This window comes from Ctenopharyngodon idella, chromosome 1 (genome assembly GCF_019924925.1).
Source record: "Ctenopharyngodon idella isolate HZGC_01 chromosome 1, HZGC01, whole genome shotgun sequence".
Lineage (NCBI taxonomy): Eukaryota > Metazoa > Chordata > Actinopteri > Cypriniformes > Xenocyprididae > Ctenopharyngodon > Ctenopharyngodon idella.
Genome location: NC_067220.1, coordinates 37,721,682 through 37,736,219, shown reverse-complemented (window position 1 = coordinate 37,736,219; position 14,538 = coordinate 37,721,682).

The window sequence follows — 14,538 nt, the reverse complement described above, 5'->3', positions numbered from 1 at the left end:
AACCGTCAGTAAGTGTGCGCGCGGAGCTGTCCAGGTGCTGAAATCCAACATGTTGAAAGGTGTGGCTTACAAATGTTTCAAACAAACAATTTCTTACACCAGGTAGGTTTTAATTTACAGCCAATCTAGAGCACTGGCCAGCTAGTAATATGTTTTCAGTAGGCTAGCAGAAAATACACAGTAACTAGAACAAACGTGTGTTAAATGTCAGCTCAAGTGGCGATTCTGGCTTGTCTCAAATCATTTCCACCTATTAGTATAGAGTGCTACAGTAATTACTTCTTTTTTTTTAGGCCAAAACCCAGAAACGAATTAGCATTTGAGCACTTCCGGTTCCATCGTCCTTAAGTCAATGGGTGTTTTAAATGGGTTTTTGGTTAAGTGTCTGAAAAACGTTCTGTGGTAAACAAGCTCAGGATATTTACAATTTTTTATTTTACTACATAAAATATATCGGTAATACCTCCTGTGTGTTTTTTTAAAAACTTTTACTTGTCTTGAGGCGGTTGCTAAACATGGGACTATACAGACTTTGACGGGGACATTAAACATCAGGCCAAACAGATAAAATCATCTACTCACTAGTCTGCTTTTACAGCCTCATTGTATTTATATAATAGTGTTTTTGCAAACTGTACAAACTCAAGCTTTCAGATGTTCAAAATGTTTTGAAATAATGACTGATATTATTATTAATTAGCCTGTTAAATGATTAATAACTTTAGAATAATGACACTGACATATAGCCTGACCACATCATATCTGATCGCAGATACTGAATCAGGACAACGCATTTTTCTCAGTTACTTAAACTGCGTCTGACAGAAGAGTCAACAGCTTTTTCAAAATAAAAGTCTTGCACCAGGAGAAAAAAAACAAACATTTATAATTATGTTTTTTTGTTGTTTTATGTTTGACTGCACACTCCAGGACCCACTCAAAACGTCTTGCGACCACTGATCTACATAAATGACATGTAATTTATAAAAATCCGTGCTAGCGACCCACTTTTTAGCACTTTGGTTCCATCGTCCCAAAGTCAATGGGGTTTTTTCAAATGGGTTTTTGGTTAAATCCCTGAAAAAAGCTCTGTGGTAAACACAAGCTCAAGATATTTTCAAGTTTTATTCTACTATGTAAAAATACATTAGTAATCCCCCTTTGAGGTTTTTTTTTTTTTTTTAAGCATTTACTTGTCTTGAAAAAGTCAGTATCTAATATGTGACTAGAGGTTGACCGGGACATTAAAGGTAGGGTAGGCAATTTCGGAGCGGCTAGCAATAGCAAGCTAGCTTTGAAAGCATGAGATCCCACCCTCCCTTCAGGTCGCTCTCCAAAACCATGCCTCCTTCAAAACATAACGCACACAGCAGAGTTTGCAAAGCATCGTGAGACAAGAGACGGCATTATATTACCTCTTGTCTCAAAGCACATAACATTACAATAATAATTATTATTATGAATGTAAACAACTTACAGAGCTCCTATTTGTACCACCTGACTGCTGCAGATTTATTGATAGTGTTGACATAGAAACGCATAAATCCGAGTCTGAGGACGTGAACAGCTCTGAGTAGAACGTCACGGGTTGCCATCTCATAATTATGGTTACGACATGGCATGAAGGCAGCATAAGCTCTTGTTTTGGTTCAGGAGGAACTGTAAAAGATGACTGCTGTTTGTTTACAGTGCTCGATAACTGTCTACAACGCACTGATGATGTGTAACGTCTGTGCGAGCAGGGAGCGTGGAGGTACGGAAATACATATGTTGACACAGGCAGGTAGGACATTTTATCATTACATTCGGACCAAATGCAATGATTGGATGATCATTTTTTTGGTCCTGAGACTTCCACAGAAGATATATATATATACATGTTATAATATTTAGACCACTTCTATTATTGATTTCTATCAGGAGTTTCAACCAGTATAACAAAAAGTGTTTATAAAACAAATTGCCTACCCTACCTTTAAACATCATCAAGCCAGATAAACAGATAAAATCATCTACTCCGCTTTTACAGCCTCGTTGTGTTTATATAATCATGCTTTTGTAAACTATAGTAACTGAAAGAGTTGTCGGAAACTTAATGGTGGTAAAGTTGAAGTGATGCAACCATGTATAGTTAGTTTATAGCCTATGTTTAGCTTTTTATTTCTGGCAATTGAATTTAGGCTTCAAAATTAATAAAAGCTCTGTTTATTTGTGAAGATTATCATGATGAACAAAACGTGTAATAGCCTAATCATAAACCTTTGTTGAGTCACAGGTTATTTTCTGTAACAATCCAAAAGGCAATGGAAAAATCCTATCGGTTTTTGTCGAGTGAACCAGGACAAACTTTCAGCTTGGCCTACAGAAATATGTCATCACTGCAGCACAGCATTTTTTATGGCTGCAGGAGGATAGTCTAAAAAAAGTCAACACATGCATCTAAATGTGTGAACTTATGGCACAAGATCAAGTAATTCTGTTCTATGTTACATTGAGAATTCCTTTAGCCTTCTTTCAGTGCTGATCAAAGGGCAACCTACAGTTATATTTCTAGATTTTCTATTAACCGATGACTCTCTCTCTCTCTCTCTCTCTCTCTCTCTCTCTCTCAAACTTCCACCATTTGCAATTGACTGCAATTTGCAGTTGGCTGGTGGGTAAAACCTCACCTCACCTCTGGCTCTTGGCTTTGGATGGTCAGAGCTGCCAAAAAATAAAAGGCTGTAAATTAGCCCAATTTATGATGCCTACTGTGTAATTCAGTGATGCTTCCAACGAAGTGCCAGTGGGTGAGGGTACAAAAAAACAGACGGAACATTTTGTTGCCCCATGGGGCAGTTCATTAGCACATAATAACCACTTAATCATGAGATGAAGTCAAAGTCTTCCTCTCGTGTAGCGCCATTTGGTGCTTTTTTGGTTGGGATGGAGTTTAGGGTGGCACATAACCAACTGTGGCCAATGGGCTTGAAGCCCATGAATATTTGTGTGGGTGTAGTTGTGTGCATGTTTCTTGAATCTCTCAGTATATGTAAATCCTCAGCTTGGATTTACTTAACTACATGCATGTTATTGAGATTCTCCCTAATAAGACACACAACGCACATCATACTGTGCAAAGTGAAATGAATCTAAACTGGCCTATTGGTTAAAGTTCTGAGCTGCTAATTAAAGAGGTTCAAACCCACAAGGGTTGATCCATGATCTGTTACCATTGTGCACTAATTAAAGTCACCATTATTTCAAAATGGACAATTCTCATTTTTTTTATGGAATAATGCAGTATTTATTATAAATGATTTATCCGTGCACATTTTGTATGTGCTGGAGTAGACTTTACAGAGTGTTTGACTCTTGCATTGTCAATACAAGATCTTGACCAAAAACTGATGCACCTCTTGATGGAAATAAATGTTATTTCCATCAAGAGGTGCATAAATTTTTGGTCAAGATCTTGTATTGACAATGCAAGAGGTGAGCACTCTGTAAAGTCTACTCCAGCACATCCCAAAGACTTTCAATGAATTTAAGGTCTGGACTCTTCATTCTTCATGCTCCCTCACAACCATTCTTTCACAGTTTTAACCCTGATGAATCTTGACATTGTCATCCTGGAATATGGCCATGATGTGTCTTCCTACATGGTTGTTTAAGAAATGAAAAGCTACACACTCCATCAGTTAGGGTTAAAAGAACTGTTAACAAACATATAACATGCTAATAATCACAGCAGTAATGATCAAGTCATAGACTGTTTAAGTATTTGCCTATTTAAATCCAAATTTTTGTTTGGTCGGGCAGTGTATATGTTGTTTTTGCATGAGTGCAAATTGTCAGCATTGCTAAAATGGTTTGGGAGGGGATTAAGCAGAACTGGAACAGATGAGGGAAGCTTGACAATTTTCATATGAGTTAAAAAAAAAAAAAAAAAAAAAGAGTGGAAAAAGCAGACAACAAAGGCAAAGGGAGGAAACTAAAAGGGAAGAGTGTTAGAAGAGTGTGCATGACCTAAGAACAATAAATAGCAGTTATCCCTGAGGTCCATCTTCAACATGTCCAACCTTGAGAGAGTCATCTTTTGTTTTCACAATGACAACTGCAGTGTGAATGTAAAATATGTATACTTAGTTGGTAGTACTGTAAATCCTTTCATTTATGCTCTCTTTTTAAATAAGTTTGATGAATTACAAACTGAAACTCAAAAGTAAAATGCAGTCAACTGTCATAAAAAATAACGCCAATGTCAACAATCCTAATGGCATAAATAGACTTTATTATATATATATATATATATATATATATATATATGAACAATGTAAATTACATTCTGCATGACACTGACTGACTGACCCTCATACACAAACACAGGGATTTGAAATCATGACGCTTTAAAAGGATGTTCAGGTCACACACACAGTTTATCCCTGATCATGGGGTCAAGTCTCAATCTGGAAGCTCTTTGATTCTTTAAACCCCAAACCCAGGGTCTTGTTTCAGAGTAGTGGAACCATATCTGTGCTGCTTGACACAATGAACTTGACAGACAACCAGATTTTCCTGCAGAGAGTCTGGTTAGGGTTACTCTGCTCTTATTATGCTGTCTGAAAGAGAACAGGTAATAGAGTCTGAGGCGAGGTGGAGGAACGCAGACTGTGCCCTTTATTCAGCTCTACCTTGATTACCTGAAACTCAGGTAATTGTAGCGGCTCTATTTCAGACACTGTTTACCCCTTCAGAAATAATCATCTGATCAGTCTGCCCTCACCTGGGGCAAAAAAGAGCACTGAGCTGGCACAACCTAGCTCCTCTATCATTGTCACCACTCCATTGACTTACTGTTATCTCAGAAGTTGCCACACCAAAAACTACTGCAATACCAACATACTTAAGTATTAATAGTAGGCTTATTGTTAAAGTGTCCATCTTGTTGCTACACTGTAATGGATTAGAAGATAATAAACAGGTAAGATTTTAAAACAGCTTAAATTGTTCATTGTTTTCTTCTTCGTTCGTTCATCTAGGCTCAAAGCTGCTTGCTACACTCTCAGAAGAAGGTACAAAAGCTGTCACTAGGGAAGTACCTCTTTAAAAGGTTCACATTTGTAAATTATTTACCCCTAAAGTGTACATGAGTACATATTAGTGCTTAAATGGTATACAGGCCTACTGTATTACAGTGGTTCTCTGAACTGGTTTGGCCACGGGACCCACGTTTTCCCATGGTGATTAAGCTGCAACCCACCTTTTTTTTATTTAGGAATTTTATATATATATAAAACCACTGTAATACAGTAGGCCTATACACCATTTAAGCACTAATATGTAATAGGTTGTTTGCAATCACGTGGTTCTGTTGACGCGCGAAATTAATGTGGAGGGCAAGCTGTGAAAATTAGAATGGAAGAGAAGGAGAAAAGTCCGTACTGTGCTGGTTTAGAAAGGTATAAACAGAAAATCACAACATATTTTGGACGTGAACCTTATGTTATGAAGAGGTTTTTCTACTGAATTGAAAGACTTGTTTGACAACGAGGAGGTAGATATAGAGAATGTGAAGCTGCCGTCACGAGTTGTAGTCTGGTTTGTTTATATCGCGCTGCCTTTCTGCTAGTGACGTTAAGGGCAGTATTCTGATTTTCTGTCGTGATTGTGAAAAATGTCGCCATTTTAGGTCATTTATGCTGAATCGAGAATTGCAACAGGAGCTCACATCATCTTTCAGGGAAAAAAACTAGACGGTGTAATACAATTTTCGCCTTTTCTACGTGTAAAAACACCGAGGGAAGCAGGTTGAGGTGGTGACGGGGAGACGCCGTATATCAAATCTAATAATGTCACTGATTGAACCCGCCTATCACTCAATAAAATAATCACATAGCTGAGTGTTTTTGAAAGTGTTGTATTTTGTTTGGTTTAATAATTAACATTTGCGAGTATGACCCTCACTCGGCTTGTGAATGAGCTTAACTTGCACGCAGCCACTTCAAAACTGTTCACAAGCTTCTATGGGTTTGATTTTGGTTGTCATTTGTTGAAATAAATACAAAAATAAATAAATAAAAAAGTAAAAAAATAAAAAAATACAGTGTTCTACAAAACTGAAGTGAAAACACCAAATGATCATTCAATGGGATAAAATAGCTTCTCTTCTCTGCAAACGATACCATGAAGAATGTGAATATTTAACCAAGTCAAAAACAAAAAAGGTAAGCAGGTATCCATATTCATTTCAGTATCGGCAGACGCAAAACGCTATAAAAGGTGACAACTTTTAAAGTTAAAAAACGATAAGTTACGTAAACGATAAAAGCTCATTGTGGTTTCTCGGTTTGATAGATTTGAGCAAGCATAAACGACGCAAAACATAGGAATTTTGAGTTTGTGATAGGATTCCTATATAGAAAAATCACTCCTTGCCCTCCAGCCGCATTTCGCATGCAGCAATAACGTCATGTGCAAACAACCTATTATAAAACACAGATACAGCTGTACCGCTTCTTTCCGAAAACAGTCAAGCTCCTGGAGGCGTGCCGTGGGTGGAGCTAAAGATTCACGAGCATGGTTTCAGAATAAACAAATGGACACTTATGGTGGTCAGCTAAACAAATGTAGGCTATTTAAACAAACACAATACATCATCCCATTAGCCCTGGATAACATTTGATTCACAATATGTTCATGTTGTTTACATTATATGCACTTGCGCACCGACTGCCAACAAAACAGACATTTGATGCCGTTTTACTCACCGCCTGCGGTCCTGAATCATGACTCTTTTATCGATGGGACTGCTCTATCTTTCAGTTTCAAACGATCTTCAAATCCAGCGTCGAACTGGGCCTTGTTTATAGAATATTCTTCACCGAAATGCCGGAAACAAACACACTTGCACAACTCAGTTGCTGCCCTGTGAAAACAAACTGCATCTACTGTTCCCTTAATGCTGGGTTCTTTGGGAAGCTGAAGTTATCTTTCCCTCACAACCAAAAACACACTTCTTTGATGACGTTGTTGATTTCATGGTCTAAAAACAAAATGACAAATCTTTGTTGAGCAAGTTCTGTGCAGCGCTGCCAACAACGTCCGTAACCCGAACGAAGCGTGTTGATGGGCGTGCTCTTGCTCTGGCTCATGTTGATGTGCGCTCTTCCGGGAGAAGTGCCCATACAAGGAATTCTGCACTTTATGATGTCATAGAGGGCCATACTCGAAAAAAACTTTCCAAAACTTATAGGAACCCTGTAGGAGTGTATTTGGCACAGAAATACTGTCATACGCCCAACTCATTTTTTTAAATTTTGGCCAAGTTTAGCATGAGAATCCAACTCTATAACAAATAAATGAATGAAATAGCATTAGACATCCCCTTTAATATGTAGTGAAGTGATATATGGCGCATGCACTTGAAGAGCGCGCACTACGAGCACGGTATAATGTCTGACAGGACAGGAAAGTTCATTTTTCTGAGGTGAGAATCTTTTTATTTCGTAACAAGTTGACACTGACAACATCTTATCTGACCGCAGATGAATCAGGACAACACGTTTTTCTCAGCACTCTTTACGAATGCTGCCTTCACGTTCACGAGTTTCCTAGGTTAAAAATGCACAGGTACGCCCTCCCATTTCGAAACTTGAATGCATTGAGCTTGTAATCATGACTTTAGAAGTGGGAGTTATCAAATTTCCGATAGCACGTGAAGGCAGCATTAAACTATGTCTGACAGAAGTGTCAACAGCTTTCACCCTCGTCTTTCAAAATAAAAGTCTCACATAAGAAAAACATTTGGATGATTTTGTTGTTGATGTTGTTGTTTTTTTGACTGCCCACTCCGCGACCCACTATTGAAGGAATTGTTTTCCTCCATGGAAGCTTTGTGTTTAGTTATCTAATAAAATGTTTCAACTCAAATCAATATTTTGTGTCTATTTATGTTGCAAGTAATCATCATCTGTGATCATGATCTTTGCCGTGGGGTCCTGATCAGCCTGTCGGGGTTTATTTTGCGATAACAACCTGCTGTACATTATCCCTTACACAGTATAATGGCAAGCTTTAGCCTCAATACAATGACTGACATCTCTAAAATTTGTGACAATCTGCAATTTGCCAAACACTAAGTGCTGTTACAGTATGTTTTATCTGATCAGGGGGCCAGGAGAGAGAGGGAGGGATGGGGAAAGCAAAAGAAAACCATCCTCTAGCCCATGTGGATAACAGACCTCTTGTATTCTTGATCAGTATATGCCTCTATTTGACTGTAACTATTTCCAGACCTCCTGCCTGCTTGGTTTGCCTATAGTGCAGGCCAAGGCACAATAGTGTCCCGCCGCGCTGCTCTAGCTGCCTCCATGCTTTCAGGCAGAGCAGAGCCTCGCTGCCGTGGTGATTCATTATTCCGTTGCCCCCGGTGACCGGGAGCAGGCCAAACCCCCTCCTGCCAAACAGACCACTAAGTGGTGAGAGACGAAATGAGTGACATTTCCTAAAAGTTCTGACCTTTGTTTTTCCATTGAGTCGGCTGCCATGTTGGAGGAAATGTAGTACACACTGAAAATAGTGTGTGCAATCACGTTTTAAATGTATTTTGGCACTATTTGTTTTTAGTTAAAAACAGTGTGGATAATGAAGGGGTGGATCTTATCTTAAAAAGATTATTTATTGGCATTTATGGTTCCACGAAGAACCTTTAACATCCATGGAATTTAAATTCAATTACACAAAAGATTCTTTACAGCTCAGATTATTAAAATGTTCTTCACACTAGAAACATAAATGGTTCTTTTAAGAGTTGTTCACTTACACGTTCTTTAGGGAACAAAAACGGTTCTTCATCACTGCAGAAACCTATATTTTTAAGAGTGTTTATTAGTTGTGAAACGTGACCTGGACGTGTTTCTGTAAGGTCCACCCTAGAGATTTTATTCACTTACAGAAATAACATAACTCGATGAATTTGTGAGAGATCACTAATCCACTTTAAAAGGGACTAGATGACGTGAATCAAATTTAAATGCACCTTTTGATGCGTGCTTTTGTTCTTAGAACTCACGCGGCAGTGAACCCACACCTGCGTGCGCTCGAGTCCAGATTTCCCGCCTATTGGCGTTGATCTCGCGCGCACCGCACAGGACCGCTGCGCTGCGTGCGTCTCGAATCTAAACCACGGCCGCCACTTTAAGCCGCGGACTCCAGACCTCGATAATAACATCCTGACTGCCCACCAAAGCCCCAGAAATCAGGCTTGCTACGGACGCTATAGGGCTGTAACGGCTGCTCGGCGAGACCTGTCGGTCACACAGAGCCGCGCACCCGCCGCGCTCGGACCAGCGCTAATTGATTGACTAATTGAACTCTGCGTGCGGCTGCCCTCCGTTCTCAGTAATCAACATGTGTTTCAGCCGGTGGAAGATTTCTGAAACATTAGCTATTATTTTTATATGGCTATTTTCATTCTACCCCTTCCTCTCCACGTTTAATGAAAAGCTAAAAAGCTATAACTCGCACGATATAAAAATGTCAATAAAATTGAAAGACTTTGACAGCTTGTTGTGTGTTCTTCCCTTGCTTAGTTATTTACTGGTCAGCTCTAATGGCAACCTACATCAAAACAAACCTTATCAACTACTGCAAATCTATCAGTTTTTAACCTTTACGGACCCCAGGACCCCCCATCCAGTCTTTCAGTTATCCCAGGGACCACAGTAGCCTATATAAAAAAAGATTTTCTCAGTAACAGTCTATACCAACTTTCATTATGAAAGTTAGAAATGAATAAGAGTGTGCATGTTTTATTGATAATCTTCTTCACAGACCCCCTGGAGAAACTTAAGGGACCAGACCAAAATATTAAGCATATGATTTTCTTTGTAAGAACTGATATGTCAGTTCTTTTATTGTCTGTTTTTGTCTTTCTTCCTCACACTGGTTTTGTGTTGATAATGTGGTGCAGCACAGAATGGCCATAAGACAGAAAAATCCCAAATGAGATCATTTGGTAACACTTTACTTGAAGGGGTGTGCATAAGACTGACATGACCCCTTCATAATCATGACATGACACATGTCATGAATATAAAGGAGGTTTTATGCATGTTTATGACAACTGTCAAACATGACATAGCAGATTAATTATCAAACTTAAGAAACTACTTAGCTTTATGGGTTAACATTGCATTACATTATTTTGGTAACACTTTAGGGAACACATAACTATTAACTATGACTTTTCCCTCAATAAATTCCCAATTTACTGCTTATTAATAGTTAATTGTTAAGTTTAGGTATTGGGTAGGATTAAGAAAGTAGAATAAGGTCATGCAGAATACAGCATTAATATGTGCTTAATAAGTACTAATAAATAGCCAATATTTTAGTAATATGCATGCTAATAGTAATAAGCAATTAGTTAAAAGATCCTAAAATAAAGTGTTACCATTATTTTATAACAGTGTCATCTTTTTTTTAAAGAAATTTGATATTGTCTATTATCTGACCTTCTGTTGGAGGAAACTTTAAAAAAAAAAAAAAAAAAAAAAACATTATTAAATGAAAACTATTCATGATGCTGTTATAAAATTATTTGACAGAGTATTAACACTTAATGACATTTTAATGACAAATTCATTGTAGTTGAGGTCAAGAAAAATATTCATGACACTATTACAATGGCCTCATGACAGCCAATGTCAAAACCAACCACATGACAGTTTAATGTAATGTTAACTTATAAAGCTAAATAATGTCAAGTTGTCATAACACAGACATCTCAAACAATGTCATCTTTGCATTAAAAATGACATAATTGAGCGAATGACATTTAATGACAGTTGTCATAAACATGCATAAAACCTTCATATTCGTGACATGTGTCATGTCATGATTATGAAAGGGTCATGTCAGTCTTATGCACACCCCTTCAAGTAAAGTGTTACCGATCATTTTAATATCTATATTATTTCACTTATACAGCAATTAGCCCTACAGTATAAAGCATATGTATTATATTTTATTTTCATTCATTTCTAAGGCCTCTAAATAATCAACATGATCAAAACTTTGCTCAACAACCTGTTGTACACAAGTTACTATACATGCCTTCTGTCGTCTGATTGGCAGTTTATACTTAAGTAAAAGGCCTTTTAGTGTAATTGTAAAAATGTTCACCTTCAGGTAATAGTACGTGTCTGCTTGCTGTGAAATCTTTTTTACTTTTTATAAAGTAAACGTAAGAATGACTTTTATGTTGTGAGTTAAATGAGTACGTGTTCATTTTAAAATTAACACATACTCGATTGTCCATACATAATTTTTGAGGGAAAATGTGAGTATTATATGATACATTAGGTGTTTGAGGAAGATAAAACAATAAAAACTACAGAGCTTTGATCATAAAACTAATTTAAATATCATTCTACTAAGACATTATTGGGAGATATAGAGTGATGACTTATATTTGTGAGTTTTATGTAAGTAGTCTGTTATACCAAAGTATCTTTCAGGCAAGTCATTTCAGTTGGTGGCCATCTTTGAAACGCCTCTCGGGCAGCTATTTCACCCATCCAAGTTTCTATGTCCTGGAATGGGGAAACATCAAATTCTGATGTGATATTTTAAATCACCAATGAAATCTGACATCTGTCTCAGTTTAGAAATTTTGTGCATTTTTAAGGCTAAACCAGAGTTAGCCACCTCATAAAATACGTATGAATTGGTCGTGAGATAGTGCTGGACTTGTTGCCTCGCTGCCCTATCAGGCAATGACTTTACAGGCAGCGTTTGCGCATAAAGGTATCTTATGAAAGTGATTTCGGACAGACTTCTGAGGCAGTGTAACAGTTTAATAATCTACAGCAAAGTAGCGCGAGCTTCTGTGATAACTAAGCGAATATTGAATAACTACAATAGTAATTGAAATGACATTAAAAGTGAAAAACAATGGTCAAAATTTTACATTTTACAAATTTTACAAACTGACCACCACCGCAACTTTCAGATGCCATCTTTATTTTTTTAGCTCAACTGTCACAGAATGGAATGCACAGGATGTGGGGATATCAAAGGCAGCAAAGGATACATCTGTTCTGCCTTCAAAAATCGATCAGATGAAGGTATCCCAGGAAATTAACCTAACATTGGATTCGGACATGCCTTGATGCCTTCCTATCTTGGAATGCGTCCTCTGAAGGCAGCATTTTAAGCTTTTGGACGCAGCCTATAGCAAACTATATGAGCCATAAAAGCCTGATGTATATCAAATATGATACTCAACAAAAGCATGCAAACATTAAAAAAAATGTTGCCTATAATTTTATGTCAGGCTTTACAGGGTTAGATTATACAGAGCATAATGGAGACTTGCACCATCTGTCTTTCAGCAATCCCACTTTTACTTAAGTATTGTATGTAGAATATTTAGACAAAATTCTTATCTAAAAAAAAGTATAACTGAGAACTCTATTAAGCCTCTTGAGCTTTGAAAGTGCAACCTCAGAATAATATAATGTAGAGACCTCAAACACACACAGTCTGTGTCTCTCTCTTCACTCCTCACCTGTCTCTATCGCTCTCTTTCAGCTCTCTCTCTCCCTTCTCCTTGGCTTCCCTTTATTCTCTCTTCTGTGGTTTGGCATCTCTCCACAGAAGAGGATTCAGGGAGTTTGGCTGGCTGTGAAACCATTTCACATGCCTGTTTTACAGGGGAAGCAGTAGTTGTCTTTGTGTGAGATACAGTCACCTCCATCTCCTCCGCACACATTCCTCTATCTCCAGCCGCCCCTGACCTCTCTGTCACCCGTATGATTCACCAGATGCTGTACTGCATGAGCTGGAGGAATCTAATGTAGTTAGGCAATCATCAACACTTCTATTGCTCGACTATGTTTAGAGATTTTAACAACTTCACCATGTAACTCGTCCTGTACCGTCTGTGGTATGAAAATGAATGACACCTCATGGTGTGTGGCTTGTTGAGGAGAGGTGCGCTATTACTGTTCTAAGTGACTGGACAATTTTCACCTGGCAATGCCTGAAATGAGTGTAAAACAGTCCATAGATTTGCTATGAAGGAAGGATACATGTCATTTTTATGGGACCAAAGTATAAAAGAAGTCTCTACTCCCAAACAACCACACAGAAACAAACAAAAACAATTTAGATACCACAGCAACTCCATACAAACACAAACCACTTCACAGTTCCTGTAGCTCAGATAGTACAGCGTGCACAAACTGATACACGAACACAGTGTAAGTCACTTGCGATCTACAAATTGCATAAATGTTAAAACCTACAATCTTCTCCAATAAACATAGAAGCAAAAAATAAGGCTATAATTTTTTGTTTCAGTGATGATTGCCATTATAACTGAATGTTTACAAACTTGAATTCAATTTTATTATGCATGACATACCATTCAAAAGTTTGAGGCAATTTTTTTTAACCCTTATGTGCTGTTCGGGGTCTTTTTGACCCCAAATGATGTTTGCTGAAATAAAAAAAAAACTTTTTCCCTTCATCTAATTGGCAAACTTGCTAGCTCTACAAAAATAATAATAATAATAATAAAATAAATTATTTGTTTGTATGTTAGTGTGAAAAAATAGTCCCTCTCAGGAAGTTCGGGATCTCCCAAGACCCCACATTGAAATGAATGGGGAAACAAAAAAATCAATCCTTTGCATTTTTGAAAAGTACAAACGTCAATGTTGTCAAAACGATCCCCATTCACACAGATCCGTGAAAATGACTAAAATCTCTGTATTATGCTGCCAGGCCAGTAGTTGGTGATGCCACTTTGTAAAGAAACACTACGCGCCTATTTTTGTAATTTATACGGAGGCGGTAACAGTATCGTTTTCAAAAATGCACTTTGAATCCTGAAAATGGTGTCAGAAAACACCCCCTCATTAGCCTTGAGTATATGTATATACTTAAAAACATTTTTTGGTCTTTATTATGTTAAAATGAAATTGCAATTGTTTGTTGAAAATGTTGAGAAGGATCATCCTTTAACTTTGTACCAAAAAAAAATCTGTGGGACGATCACGTCTCTTGATAGAGAAGAACTGAGCGGATCTTAATCTGCATACAAACACAAATTCATTTCATGAATTGTCAGCACAAACTCACAGGACATCAGTGCACATGCAAATCAACATTATCTCATTTCAGGATTTCTTAAATGCCCTTTTATAGAGTGAATGTCCATTAGTCTAATAAAGAAAACAGCACTTCAAATTTTCCTTTATTTTTCTCTTTCTCACACACACACACTGGTTTCCATGTTGTATGGGGACTTCCCATAGACGTAATGATTTTTATACTTTACAAACCGTATAGTCTATCCTCTAACCCTAAGCCTACCCATCGCAGAAAACTTACCCATCAAAAAACATCACTTAGTATGATTTATAAGCTGTTTTCCTCATTGGGACAAAAAAACATCCAAACAAGACAAGGATTTCAGATATTGCCATCTTTGTGGGGACATTTTGTCCCCATAACGTAGGGTATACCTGAACCACACACACAAATCCA